The sequence below is a fragment of the Hyla sarda genome, chromosome 2 (assembly GCF_029499605.1).
Source record: "Hyla sarda isolate aHylSar1 chromosome 2, aHylSar1.hap1, whole genome shotgun sequence".
Taxonomy (NCBI): domain Eukaryota; kingdom Metazoa; phylum Chordata; class Amphibia; order Anura; family Hylidae; genus Hyla; species Hyla sarda.
This window is the reverse complement of record NC_079190.1, coordinates 365,421,470-365,434,303: the sequence shown is the minus strand read 5'-3', so window position 1 is coordinate 365,434,303 and position 12,834 is coordinate 365,421,470. Positions and strand designations below refer to the sequence as shown.

The following is a 12,834-nucleotide window of genomic DNA, read 5'->3' as shown; positions in this document are numbered from 1 at the left end:
CCCTTCTCCCTACGCTTCGCATAAGCGTAATAGGGGTGTCTCCTCTGACTCATCCCCGGAGTCTCCTGGTAGACACAGGCGTTCCTCTCGCAGGTCTCGCCCGACCACTTCTTCAGGCCACACGCATCACTCTTCCAGAGGACGTTCCCGTGGTCACCGCTCTGGCTTACCACGTACCAGGTCGAAGTCTCCCTCTTCCAGGGCTGCCTCCACTCGTTCACACTCACCTGGAGAGCTAGCGGCCGAGGGTTTAGATTCGGCATCCGATTCGGAGGACCGTTCGGACTCAGTGGACACGGTGAACTCATTGGTTATGGCCATAAGAGACACCTTTAACCTGGAGGACCCAGGAACTTCGAACGCAGCTCCAGAAGTATCCTTTCATCGTGCCCGACCGGCACCCAAAGTGTTCAGCTCTCACGCTGAATTTGAGGCCATTCTAGAATCTGCCTGGAAGCACCCTGAGAAGAAGTTTCAGGGACTGAAGAAAGTCCAAGCGCGATATCCTTTCGCCAAGGACCTTGTCTCCAAAGTGACTTCCTCTCCGTCGGTGGATCCTCTGGTTTCCCGCCTCTCTAAAGCTACTACTTTGCCGCTGGCGGATGCAGCTGCCTTCAAGGATCCAGCAGACAAAAAGGTTGAGATGTTAGCGAAGTATGCCTTTGAAGCAGCGGGTTCTTCCTTACTTCCTGCCTTCGCCTCCACCTGGGTGTCTAAGGCCCTCTCGGTTTGGCATTCCCAACTCCGTCCGGGCATTCTTTCAGGTTCTTCCCCGGAAGAACTGTCTGCTCTGGCCTCCAATGTTCCAAAGCTGGAGATTTCCTGTGTTATGCTTCCTTGCACTCAGCTCGCTGCGCTGCCTTTGCCACCGGTAATCTAGTGGCCCTCCGTCGTTCCATTTGGCTTAAAACTTGGAACGCGGACGCTGCATCTAAGAAGTCTCTCACTGAGATTCCTTTTACTGGTTCCCGACTTTTTGGCAGGCGCCTGGATGAGACTATCTCTGAGGCGACAGGGGGCAAGAGCTCTTTATTACCTCAAAACAAGCCTAGTACTTCCTTCCGCAGGAAGTCTTCTTCCTTTCGGTCCTTTCGAACGTCTGGCCCTTCTAAAGGGTCCAGCCAGGCGCCTCCACGGGACAAGAAGGCCCCCTTTTTCAAGGCGCGTCCCTCGTCGAAGTCGGACACCAACCGCAAACCCACTTCTACATGAAGGGACGCCCCCACCCGCAGCTTTTTCTCGGGTGGGAGGTCGCCTCTTGCTTTTTGAGATGTTTGGACCACGCACATTCAATACTCCTGGGTGAGGGACGTGCTAACCAACGGTTACCGGATAGAATTTGCCTCCCTTCCGAGGGATCGTTTTTTCCAGTCCCGTGCTCCCCGATCTCCCTCGCTTGCGAGTGGATTTCTGGAGGCTCTTCAGTCCCTTCTCGTCCAGGGTGTCATTGTCCCAGTTCCTTCAAGGGAACGCTTTCGTGGTTTTTATTCCAATCTTTTCGTGGTTCCCAAGAAAAACGGTTCTGTGCGGCCAATCCTGGATCTCAAACGTCTCAACCAACATCTTCTTATCCGCCATTTCCGAATGGAATCTCTCCTTTCGGTGGTGGCATCTATGGATCAAGAGGAGTTTCTTTCCTCGGTGGACATCAAGGATGCCTACCTCCACGTTCCAATTTTTCCCGGACACCAGCGGTACCTCTGCTTTGCGGTTCAGGAAGGTCATTATCAATTTGTGTCTCTCCCCTTCGGTTTGGCCACAGCGCCACGAGTCTTTACCAAGATTATGGTGCCTGTGGTAGCTCTGTTGCTGTCAAGAGGGGTCTCAGTGATACCCTACTTGGATGACCTCCTCATCAAAGCCTCCACCAGAGCCCAGGCCCTGGAGAATGTGAGCCTCACTCTTCAGACCTTATGTCGCTTCGGGTGGTTGGTCAACTGAGACAAATCAGTTCTCTCCCCCACCCAGTCTCTGGTCTTCTTGGGGCTTCAGTTCGACTCGGCTCGGATTCGCCTTCCGCCAGACAAACGTCTGGCCCTTTTGTCGGGAGTCCGCTCCCTCCCGATACCATCCCCTGTCGCCATCCGTTGTTGCATGGAAGTCCTGGGTCGGATGGTGGCAGCCATGGAGGCCGTACCCTTTGCCCAGTTTCATTACCGTCCTCTTCAGCTGGCGATTCTTGCACGATGGGACAGGTCCCCTCTCTCTCTCGATCGCAAGATTGTTCTCCCTCTCCAGACCCGTCGGTCTCTACGCTGGTGACTCTGCTCCCCCCTTCTTCAGGGGCGTTCGTTCCTCCCCCTCCACTGGCAGGTGGTCACAACGGATGCCAGCCTGTCGGGCTGGGGGGGTGTTTTCAGGGATCAGACTATTCAAGGCCTCTGGCCTCCCCAAGAAGCCCTTCCTTCCATAAACATCCTGGAACTGAGGGCGATTTATCTTTGTCTGAAGCATTGGGAGTCCCTGCTTCAGGGCCACCCTGTCTGTGTCCAGTCGGACAACGCCACGGCTGTGGCATACATCAATCGGCAGGGCGGCACTCGCAGATCAGCGGCCATGTCCGAGGTGTCTAAGATCCTCCTTTGGGCGGAACAAGTAGTTCCAGCCATTTCGGCGATTCACATTCCGGGAGTGCTCAACTGGAAAGCGGATTTCCTCAGTCGGTCCTCAGCCGACCCCGGAGAGTGGTCTCTTCTTCCGGAGGTTTTCGCGCAGATCTGCGACTCTTCGCGTCTTGACACAACTGGAAGATTCCAACGTTTGTGTCAAAGTCCAGGGACCGCCTGGCTCTAGCCGTGGATGCCCTAGCAATCCCGTGGTCGGGCTTCGTACTGCCCTACCTGTTCCCTCCTCTCCCCCTCCTCCCCAGGGTTCTGAGGAAGCTCAAGGCGGAAGAAGTCCCCGCCATTCTGGTGGCTCCAGACTGGCCTCAAAGGGCATGGTACGCCAATGTGGTCTGGCTTCTGGACGACGTTCCATTCAGTCTTCGACTTCGTCCACACCTACTGTCACAGGGTCCCCTTTGCCACCCCAATTTACAGTCGCTGCATTTGACGGCGTGGCGGTTGAGACCACGGTTCTAAGGGCCCGCGGATTCTCTTCCTAGGTAATTCGCACCATGCTCAGGGCTCGCAAGCCCTCCTCTGCAAAAAATTTTCACGGCACCTGGCGGGTTTACTTTCGTTGGTGCGAAGCTCAGACTTTTTCTCCAGTTACCTTTTCCGTTCCCTCTCCTTTTTGCAGTCGGGGTTGGAACAAGGGCTTGCTCTCAGTTCCATTAAGGGTCAGGTTTCCGCCCTTTCCATTCTCTTTCAGTGTCCTCTGGCTTCCAATTCGCATGTCTGGACCTTCCTTCAGGGCGTGGCACATGCTGCCTCCCCTTTCCGGTCCCCTTCTCCCCCTTGGGACTTGAACTTAGTTCTAGGCGCTCTTCAGGACGCACCCTTAGAGCCTCTTAGGGAGGTTCCCCTTCACCTCCTATCCTGGAAGGTGGCTTTTCTTATAGCTATTACCTCCATTAGGAGAGTATCTGAACTGGCAGCTCTCTCCTGCCATTCTACTTTCCTGATAGTTCATCAGGACAAGGTTGTTTTCCGACCAGATCCGTCTTTCTTGCCTAAAGTTATTTCGGCTTTTCATCTCAACGAGGACATCGTCCTTCCGTCCTTTTGTCCTGCTCCTTCTCATCCCAGGGAGCGCCTGCTCGACAAATTGGATGTGGTACGAGCTGTTCGGACTTATCTTCCCGTCACCTCTTCCTTTCATCAGTGCGATTCTTTTTTCGTCCTTACGGAAGGCCATCGTGAAGGACAGCCTGCTTCTAAGGCCACCATTTCTCGGTGGATCTGATGTGCTATTTCGGAAGCCTACCGCTGCAAGGGGAGGGCCCCACCCTCCAGGGTTTTGGCTCATTCCACCCGCTCTGTGGGAGCATCCTGGGCTCTCCGAAACAAGGCCTCAGCCTCGCAGATCTGTAAAGCGGCCACCTGGTGGTCTTTGCACACTTTTTCTAGATTCTACCAGGTTCATACTTTTGCATCAGCTGATGCTAGTCTGGGCCGTAAGGTGTTGCATGCGGCGGTGGTACAGCCGACTGCCTGACCTTTTTTCTCTGCCCACCCAAGGGACGGCTTTGGTACGTCCCTTAGTCCCTTAGTCTGTGTCCTCCAATGGAGCCGAGAAAAGGAGATTTTTTAGACTTACCGTAAAATCTCTTTCTCGAAGGACCCATTGAGGGACACAGCTCCCGCCCCTTTTTCTGAGGTTCCTTTTCGGTTATCTGTCCGAGGGAGTGTTCAATTATTGTTTCTTCTGGTTCTCGGACAGTTCATGTTTTTTTCCTTTGACCTGTCGGTCTCCTCCTATTACTCTGAGACTAAACTGAATTGCTCAGTGGCCTTGAGGCGGGTATATCCTGCTGGGAGGAGCCGACTTTTTGTTTGCCATAGTGTCATGCCTCCTAGAGACAGCAGCATATACCCCAGAGTCTGTGTCCCCCAATTGATCGTTCGAGAAAGAGATTTTACGGTAAGTCTAAAAAATCTCCCTTTTGCAGGTCTAAACTTAGGGACCTTAGTAAGGAGGCCATTCCTACTGAGTTTGACTATTTTCTTACTTCCACGTCTGATAGATCCATTTCAACATTATACTTTAAATTACATAGTTACATAGTTAGTACGGTCGAAAAAAGACATATGTCCATCAAGTTCAACCAGGGAATTAAGGGGTAGGGGTGTGGCGCGATATTGGGGAAGGGATGAGATTTTATATTTCTTCATAAGCATTAATCTTATTTTGTTCCAGGAATGTATCTAATCCTGTTTTAAAGCTGTTAATTGTTCCTGCTGTGACCAGTTCCTGAGGTAGACTGTTCCATAAGTTCACAGTTCTCATGGTAAAGAAGGCGTGTCGCCCCTTGAGACTAAACTTTTTCTTCTCCAGACGGAGGGAGTGCCCCCTCGTCCTTTGGGGGGGTTTAACCTGGAACAGTTTTTCTCCATATTTTTTGTATGGGCCATTAATATACTTATATACGTTTATCATATCCCCCCTTAAACGTCTCTTCTCAAGACTAAACAATTGTAACTCCTTTAATCGCTCCTCATAGCTAAGATGTTCCATTCCCCATATTAGTTTAGTCGCGCGTCTCTGCACCCTTTCCAACTCCGCAGTGTCCCTTTTATGGACAGGTGCCCAAAACTGAACAGCATATTCCAGGTAAGGCCGTACCAATGATTTCTAAAGGGGGAGTATTATGTCCCTGTCCCTTGAGTCCATGCCACTTTTGATACATGACAATATCCTGCAGGCTTTGGAAGCAGCAGCCTGACATTGCATGCTATTCTGTAGTCTGTGATCTACAAGTACACCCAGATCCTTCTCTACCAGTGACTCTGCCAGTTTAATCCCCCCTAAGACATACGATGCATGCAGGTTATTAGTACCCAGATGCATAACTTTACATTTATCCACATTGAACCTCATTTGCCAAGTGGATGCCCAGACGCTTAGTCTATCCAAGTCATCTTGTAACTTATGCACATCCTCTATAGACTGTACTGTGCTACAAAGCTTGGTGTCATCTGCAAAGATAGAAACAGAGCTGTTAATACCATCCTCTATATCATTAATAAATAAATTAAACAACAGCGGGCCCAGTACAGAACCTTGGGGTACACCACTAATAACCGGGGACCAATCAGAGTACGAATCATTGACCACCACTCTCTGGGTACGATCCATGAGCCAGTGTTCAATCCAGTTACAAACTAAAATTTCCAAACCCAAAGACCTTAACTTACCTGTCAGACGTCTATGAGGCACAGTATCAAATGCTTTAGCAAAATCCAGAAACACTATATCCACAGCCATTCCTCTGTCAAGGCTTCTACTCACCTCTTCAGAAAAGCAAATTAGATTGGTTTGACAACTTCTATCCTTAGTAAACCCATGCTGGCTATCACTTATAATACAATTATCCCCTATGTATTCCTGTATGTAATCCCTTATAAGTCCTTCAAACAATTTACCCACAATGCACGTTAAACTTACCGGTCTATAGTTTCCTGGGGAAGACCTAGAGCCCTTTTTGAAGATTGGCACCACATTCGCCTTGCGCCAGTCCCTTGGCACAATACCAGACACCATAGAATCTCTAAATATCATGAACAGGGGTACAGATATTACTGAACTTACCTCTCTAAGAACTCTTGGGTGTAGTCCATCCGGTCCTGGGGATTTGCTTACATTTATATCACTTAACTTACCTTGTACCATCTCTACATTAAGCCAGTTCAGTACATTACATGATGTGTTACCAGCACTGACCTGGCCAATGTCAGCTCCTTCTTCCATAGTGTATACAGAACTAAAGAACCCATTCAGTAGCTCCGCCTTCTCTTGATCGCCTGTGACAACCTCCCCATTATCATTATTAAGGGGTCCTACATGCTCTGTCCTTGGTTTTTTTGCATTTATATGTCTAAAAAAATATTTAGGATTAGTTTTGCTTTCTTTGGCCACCTGTCTCTCATTTTGAATTTTTGCTGTTTTTATTACATTTTTACAGATTTTATTAAGCTCCTTGTACTGTTTAAATGTTATAGCTGACCCATCAGATTTGTAATTTTTGAAGGCTATTTTTTTGTTGTTTTTTGCTCTTTTAACATCATGTGTCAGCCATGTAGGATTTAGTTTTAATCGTTTATATTTGTTCCCCTTTGGTATATATTTAGCTGTATAGTTATTTAGAGTTGATTTAAAGATGTCCCATTTACCTTCTGTATCAGTATTTGAGAACACCTCCCCCCAGTCTATGTCCTGTAGTGCAGATCTCAGCCCAGGGAAATTTGCCTTTTTAAAGTTATATGTTTTTGCCTTCCCCGCCTGTCTTTGTTTTACGTAAATGGTTTATCCCCCCTCCTACGAAAGGAGTGGGATCAATGTGGGTATCTATTTTACAAGACACAGCTGACACAGAGCATATTCTAGCAGGTTGGTCAGATGTCAAAAAGCACATTGTAAATGAGAATTGGAGAGAAACCCAACTTAAACTCATACACTCTGCCATATATGCATTCACTATCCCGCCTTCATTGAGTAATCCATCCAGGATTGACTGCTGTCCGAAGTGCAAACTTTTCCACGTGGATTTATACCATTGTATATCGTCATGTCCACAGACACAAAGCTATTGGAACTCTGTCTCCCTATTCTTGAAACCACTGCTCCCATCCCCTACTGATTTTACGTTTGGGTCCTTATAAGGCTTTATTCAACATTACGGTATTAGGGCCAAACTCTAGTTTTACATATGCACATTTATCTCCTATTGCACATGCTATTATTTGTCCTGCCAAGCTCCACCTATTGCGGGAATGGCTTTCCCCTTCTTTACCTACAATACCTCATTTATTAAAGGCACTGAAACATTTATTTACTCTGGAGAGGAAGGAGGCATTACAGCAAAAAGAATATAGAGCTAAACAACTCTTCCTGAAATGGAAGATGTTTTTAACTGAATATTACACTGCCTCAGAGATTTAATCTATTGTACGCCCTTTTGCCTCCACCCAATGGTATGTTATGTCATCTCTTGCGGGCTCCTTTGGAGCACTGAAGGTGCCTTAATGCGATGCGTAAACCTTCATTTCAGCAAAATATATGGTTTTCCCGGTTGTACCGGTTGATGTTCTTTTAACTATAGGTTTCTTTGTGGTGGGGGGACGGGTCCTGGACGATGGCTGCTGATGTCCTATGTGATTTATGTGTCTGGTTTGTCTTGTTATTTTCCCCATGTCTTGTCTGAGTCTAGTGTCATTCCTTGGGTTACAATCTTTATGTATATTCACGAGATATACGGTTATTATTACCCAGTTGCTCCTGTTTATTATATTCCTCAGTTCTATATAACGATTAAGCGGAGACAGGATATATATCGTTGTCACCTTAGAGGCACCTGCAGCTGTAATTGAGACTGCTTACATCACTTTGCGTAGCCCCTTCATCTGGGCTCTTGAGGAGCCCTTTTAGACGTTCACTCTTCATTAGTCATTGTTTGAGTGTGCTTGTTGCACACCCTATATTACTGCTCTATGTATGACCATCCTGAACATGAGTATGTTTATCTTTTTCTTTTTTTTTTTTTGTTGTTCTGCTCGTATTGCTGTATTACTATGTTTTCTATTTCATTAAAACAAAATTGTTATTTAAAAAAATAAATAAATAAATAATGAAATAACCTCATGTCTAGTCCCTATGCCCTATGAGTCTGTTAAGGCTATAAGATATTAGGTCCTGATTGGTGTGGGGTTTTCCCCATTTGACAATTAACTAAATTCTCAGACAAACTATAAACCCTCATAAATCAATTTTATGGGGCTGGGATATGGGTCCTACTTAACCCCTTAATGATGCTGCAATATTTCATTTTTGTGTTTTAGGGAGTTGTAGTTTAGCAACAGCTGGAGTCTCCCTGTCTGAGAAGACACTGCCAGAAGTGTCTGTTCACATTATACAAAACGTACAATGTGAATAGAGCCCTTACACTTACCACTCCTTGCTCCCGGCAGTAGCTCTGCCCCTAATAACATCATCAATAGGGGCGGAGTTACACTGACCTGGCTAGAGCAGCAGGATGAGGTAAGTGGACATCGGCTTCTGTATACAGTATATGCAGCCATCTATAGATGGCTGTATATACTTGATACCACACAATGGGTTAACCAACACTGTCCAGCAGTGTGAGTTAACTCTTTGGCACATAGCGCACAGCCCAGCCCACGGGGTTTAGTGAACCAGTTATGTATACACATCCAGGTTCACTGTAAACTTTTGCTGGGCTATATATATACAGCGTATATCTATTGCTCAGCATTAGCTGTGCTACGGGCTGTATAACCAGAGACACAGTTGAGTCCCGATCTCTGCAGGGATAGTTTTCAGCGCAGCACTATGATAAACCTGAAACTGTAGGGCTGTGGAGTAAAGTAGGGATGCTATGCATCACTACTTCCCTCCAAAGATGCTAAACATATGGTATTTTTGAGTCTCATCATGCTGCAATTTGGCAAAGTTTCCAGATCGCTGGGTCAGGGGAAGAAAATGCCAATCCCAAAATTGAAAAGTGGATTTGGCGTTCTGTGTTTCCCTATGGACTCCATGCTAACATCTAGACACAGCTTTTTTCCCAGGGAAAAACTCAGCGGGCAATTTGGGCATTTTTTGGGCATTTTTGGGCTGTTTTGGCCTTACAGTGATAATGGATAAGTATATATAAAAAAAAAATATTGTAACGTTCCTTTGGTCTCACTAACTTAATTTCTTGTTCCCGCTATAAATATGAGTTCATGTATTAAGTAAAATTATTCATTTAATCACACATAACCTGCACCATGCGGTGTGTTCCATCAGTACTCTGTCGAGGATCTTATGGCCTGGGCCCCTCACCTCCATACGAACATGCAGCGGCGGCACCCGGAAAGTAAACCCCGTTTTGTACATGGATGTAGTAGCAGACAACCAGCCGCTGGGGCGCATTGTGCTGGAAATGAAAGCAGATGTGGTGCCAAAAACTGCTGAAAACCTTTAGGGCCCGTGCTCTGGTGAGAAGGGCTTTGGTTATATGGGCTCCACTTTTCAAAGAATAATTTCCAGCTTTATGTGTGAAGGTGGGGACTTCACTAATCACAATGGCACTGGTTGCAAATTGATATATGGGAGCCATTTTCCTGATGAGAACTTCTCACTTAAACACACTAGACCAGGTATCCTCTTAATAGCTAATGCAGTGCCAAACACATGGTTCTCAATTTTTTATCTGCACTGCAAAAGCAAAATGGCTAGATGGCAAACACATGATTTTTGTACGGTAAGGAGGATCTTGAGGTTGTAAAAAAAGAAAAAAAAATAGAAGTTTTCAGTAGAAAGAATGGACGTCCTTCAAAAAAAAAAAAAAAAGTTATATCGGACTGTGGGGAGCTCACTTAGTAGCTGTAAATTTCTGGACACCTAACCAAAATAACATAAATAATTTTACATAAAATGTATTAATGACAATAATTGTGGTAACTAGGCAAACCTAAGAACTTTATGGTGTTCCACTTCACTGAGCCTGTAAAAAATATTACATTTTAATTGTTCAAGTAGCTAGAAAGAGTAACAATGTGAATTCACTGGACTAAATAATATATCAAAAGAACTAAATACAGTACACTGAAATGCCTTGATGAATTTAGACTTGATCCTTTGTAATGCATTGTTTTCAATGACTTATCTGTGAATTTCTTCATTTCATTGACTATATTCTTTATCTGGATTATATTATTACTCTAATGGGCTTCACATTTCAAGTTGTTAGCTGTAGGTTCATAATTGCCTAGGTGTTATGTCTCACGTTATACATCTCATCTTTATGGTGGATATACTGCTGTTTCTGTGAGGCTACCCCTTGACAGGTAGTGAAACCCTGCTTTAATGATTATACTGAGATTTCCTCCTAACCTAAAAATATGTCCAGTAATACCAGGATTAAGACAGGAGCAATGATTTAGGTCTCATGCATTAACCCTTTTTTATTGCATTAGAGGGGCCTATGAGTCTGTATTGTCCACTTTTGTTCCCCTGCTTTGAGTATTGACTGTGTACATGACCCTTAAAGCATGGTTGTCCTTTCAAGTGACTTTTCAGGATAAGCTGTTGTCTGTGTACATAAGGCAGCACTATTTCTGACCATTATATAACTTGTACAGTAAAGCTTCTCCAGAAGACAACCTCTTATCCAGACCACATTACTTTGACAGATTTTCAGTTCCACATTTACTATGCATTCTTTTTGAAGACCACACCCATAAAAGACCCCTTTTTTTTCCAAATATTTGGGTGGTCAGCTCAGAGGTTTCATTGTATATGGCATTTTTCATCAGTTTTTCTAAATCTGTAATCTTCCGTTTTCTCTGGAGTAGATGAAGTCTAAGGTCTTTGGTAGGGATCGACCGATATCGTTTTTTTAGGGCCGATACCGATAATCGGTGCAGGTTAGGGCCGATAGCCGATAACTTATACCGATATTCCGGTATAAGTTATCGGCTATTTAACCCTCTGCGACACCGCTGCAGATCATTGATTTAAAGCGGGCGCTTTAAATCAATGATCTCCAGTGGCTTTTGCGGTGCCATAGGCCGCCGCCACCACCCGCTTCTCTCCCCTACCTGCCAGGGTGGTCCGGGCCATCCATCCATCGTTCCTGTAGTGTCCGGGGGCGTTCCGGGTGGAGGGTGGTCCGGTCCGGGCTGTCCTTCTTCTCCACTCCGGGCAGGCTCCGGCCTAGTACGCCGCATAGACGTCGCTGCGCAGTGACGCCCGTGCGCAGCGACGCACCTGACGTCACGGCGTAGCGGGGTCTATGCAGCGTACTAGGCCGGAGCCTGCCCGGAGTGGAGAAGACCGTGGGAGAAGGACAGCCCGGACCGGACCACCCTCCACCCGGAACGCCCCCGGACACTACAGGAAGGATGGATGGCCTGGACCACCCCCATTACGGGTAAGTTTAATTTTTTTATTCACTCGGAGGGTGGGGGAGGGGCCCGACCGTTATAGCGGTATGGGAAAAAAATCCATTCCGGTATACCGTCTAACATCACGGTGGGGGGTGCGACGTGGTGCGGTGGGTCGGAGGTGCGGTGCGGCGGGTCGAGGGGGTGGCGGTGGCGGCGGGGCATTATCGGCTTATCGGCAAGATAATTGCCGATACTGATAATGCCCAAAATCGTGATTATCGGCCGATAATATCGGCCATACCGATAATCGGTCGATCCCTAGTCTTTGGTGTCTGCCATACACTGCACACTGGACACAGCAGCGTGGTAGGCATTATGTTGTACTAGTGAACAGTGCCTTGGTGTGATTTACTTACCATAGCTCCTGTGAAGCCTCTTTACTGTATTTCTGCAGCTTCTTGTCTCTTCATTCACTCCCCCTCCAATCTACCTCCTCACCCCTCCCCTTTCCAGAGACAGGTATTGTCAGTTTGTAAAAATGTAAACACCAGACAGAATTGAGCTTATTTTTCAGAGTGAATGGCAGTTTACCAGGGGAAGGGATTGGAGAAAAGAAGTTTAATAGTAGAATGGAAAAAGATGCATATTTGTCTGATAAACTAGATTACAGTTTTTAACATTCATTGTATTATTGATTTAAGTAAAGTCTTTTAAAATGACTGTAATGATTAAATATAATATATACAGTACTCTTACTAGTGATCCTTGTATTACCTGCTGGAATACATTTTACAATCTTTGACAAGTCTTTTTGATACTGAAAATGATTAGGCAATATATGGCTATGTGCTGCACGACAGCCCATCTCATGGAGACCATAATAATTTCCATGTGGCTTGCATTGAAGTAAATTTTAGAAAAGTTATAAACAACCTGTAACCAAAAATCCATCAGATTTAAATTTTGGATGACTGTCCTGTAGCGGTCACAAGCCACAACACAACCACATTGACAGTTTTTAGATGTAATGTCACAATGCAACATTGCACTTTTCATGTCACTCAAGTTACTATTTAAAGGGGTACACCGCCCCTAGACATCTTATCCCCTATCCAATAGATAGGGGATAAGATGTCTGATTGATGGTGCCCCCGCGATCTCGGCTGCAGCACCCCAGACATCCGGTGACTGGAGCGAACTTTTGACTAACGATGCGGGGCAAAAGCCCTTGATGTCACAAGCGGGGTGCGGCTGTGATGTCACAAGCCTCCGGCGCTGCATCCGACACTCTAAACGAATGCCGGGTGTATCAGGGAGATCGTGAAGGTCCCCAGATCCT

At 46.3% G+C, this 12,834-nt stretch overlaps 1 protein-coding gene and 1 pseudogene across 7 annotated transcripts in view; both read left to right on the top strand.

Moving 5' to 3' along the window:
* SYCP1 (synaptonemal complex protein 1) overlaps positions 1-12,834 on the top strand; it is a 955,469-nt gene that overhangs the window by 391,931 nt on the left and 550,704 nt on the right. The gene's annotated exons all lie outside the window — the stretch shown is intronic.
* Positions 657-9,987, top strand: LOC130358121 (peptidyl-prolyl cis-trans isomerase F, mitochondrial-like; annotated as a pseudogene).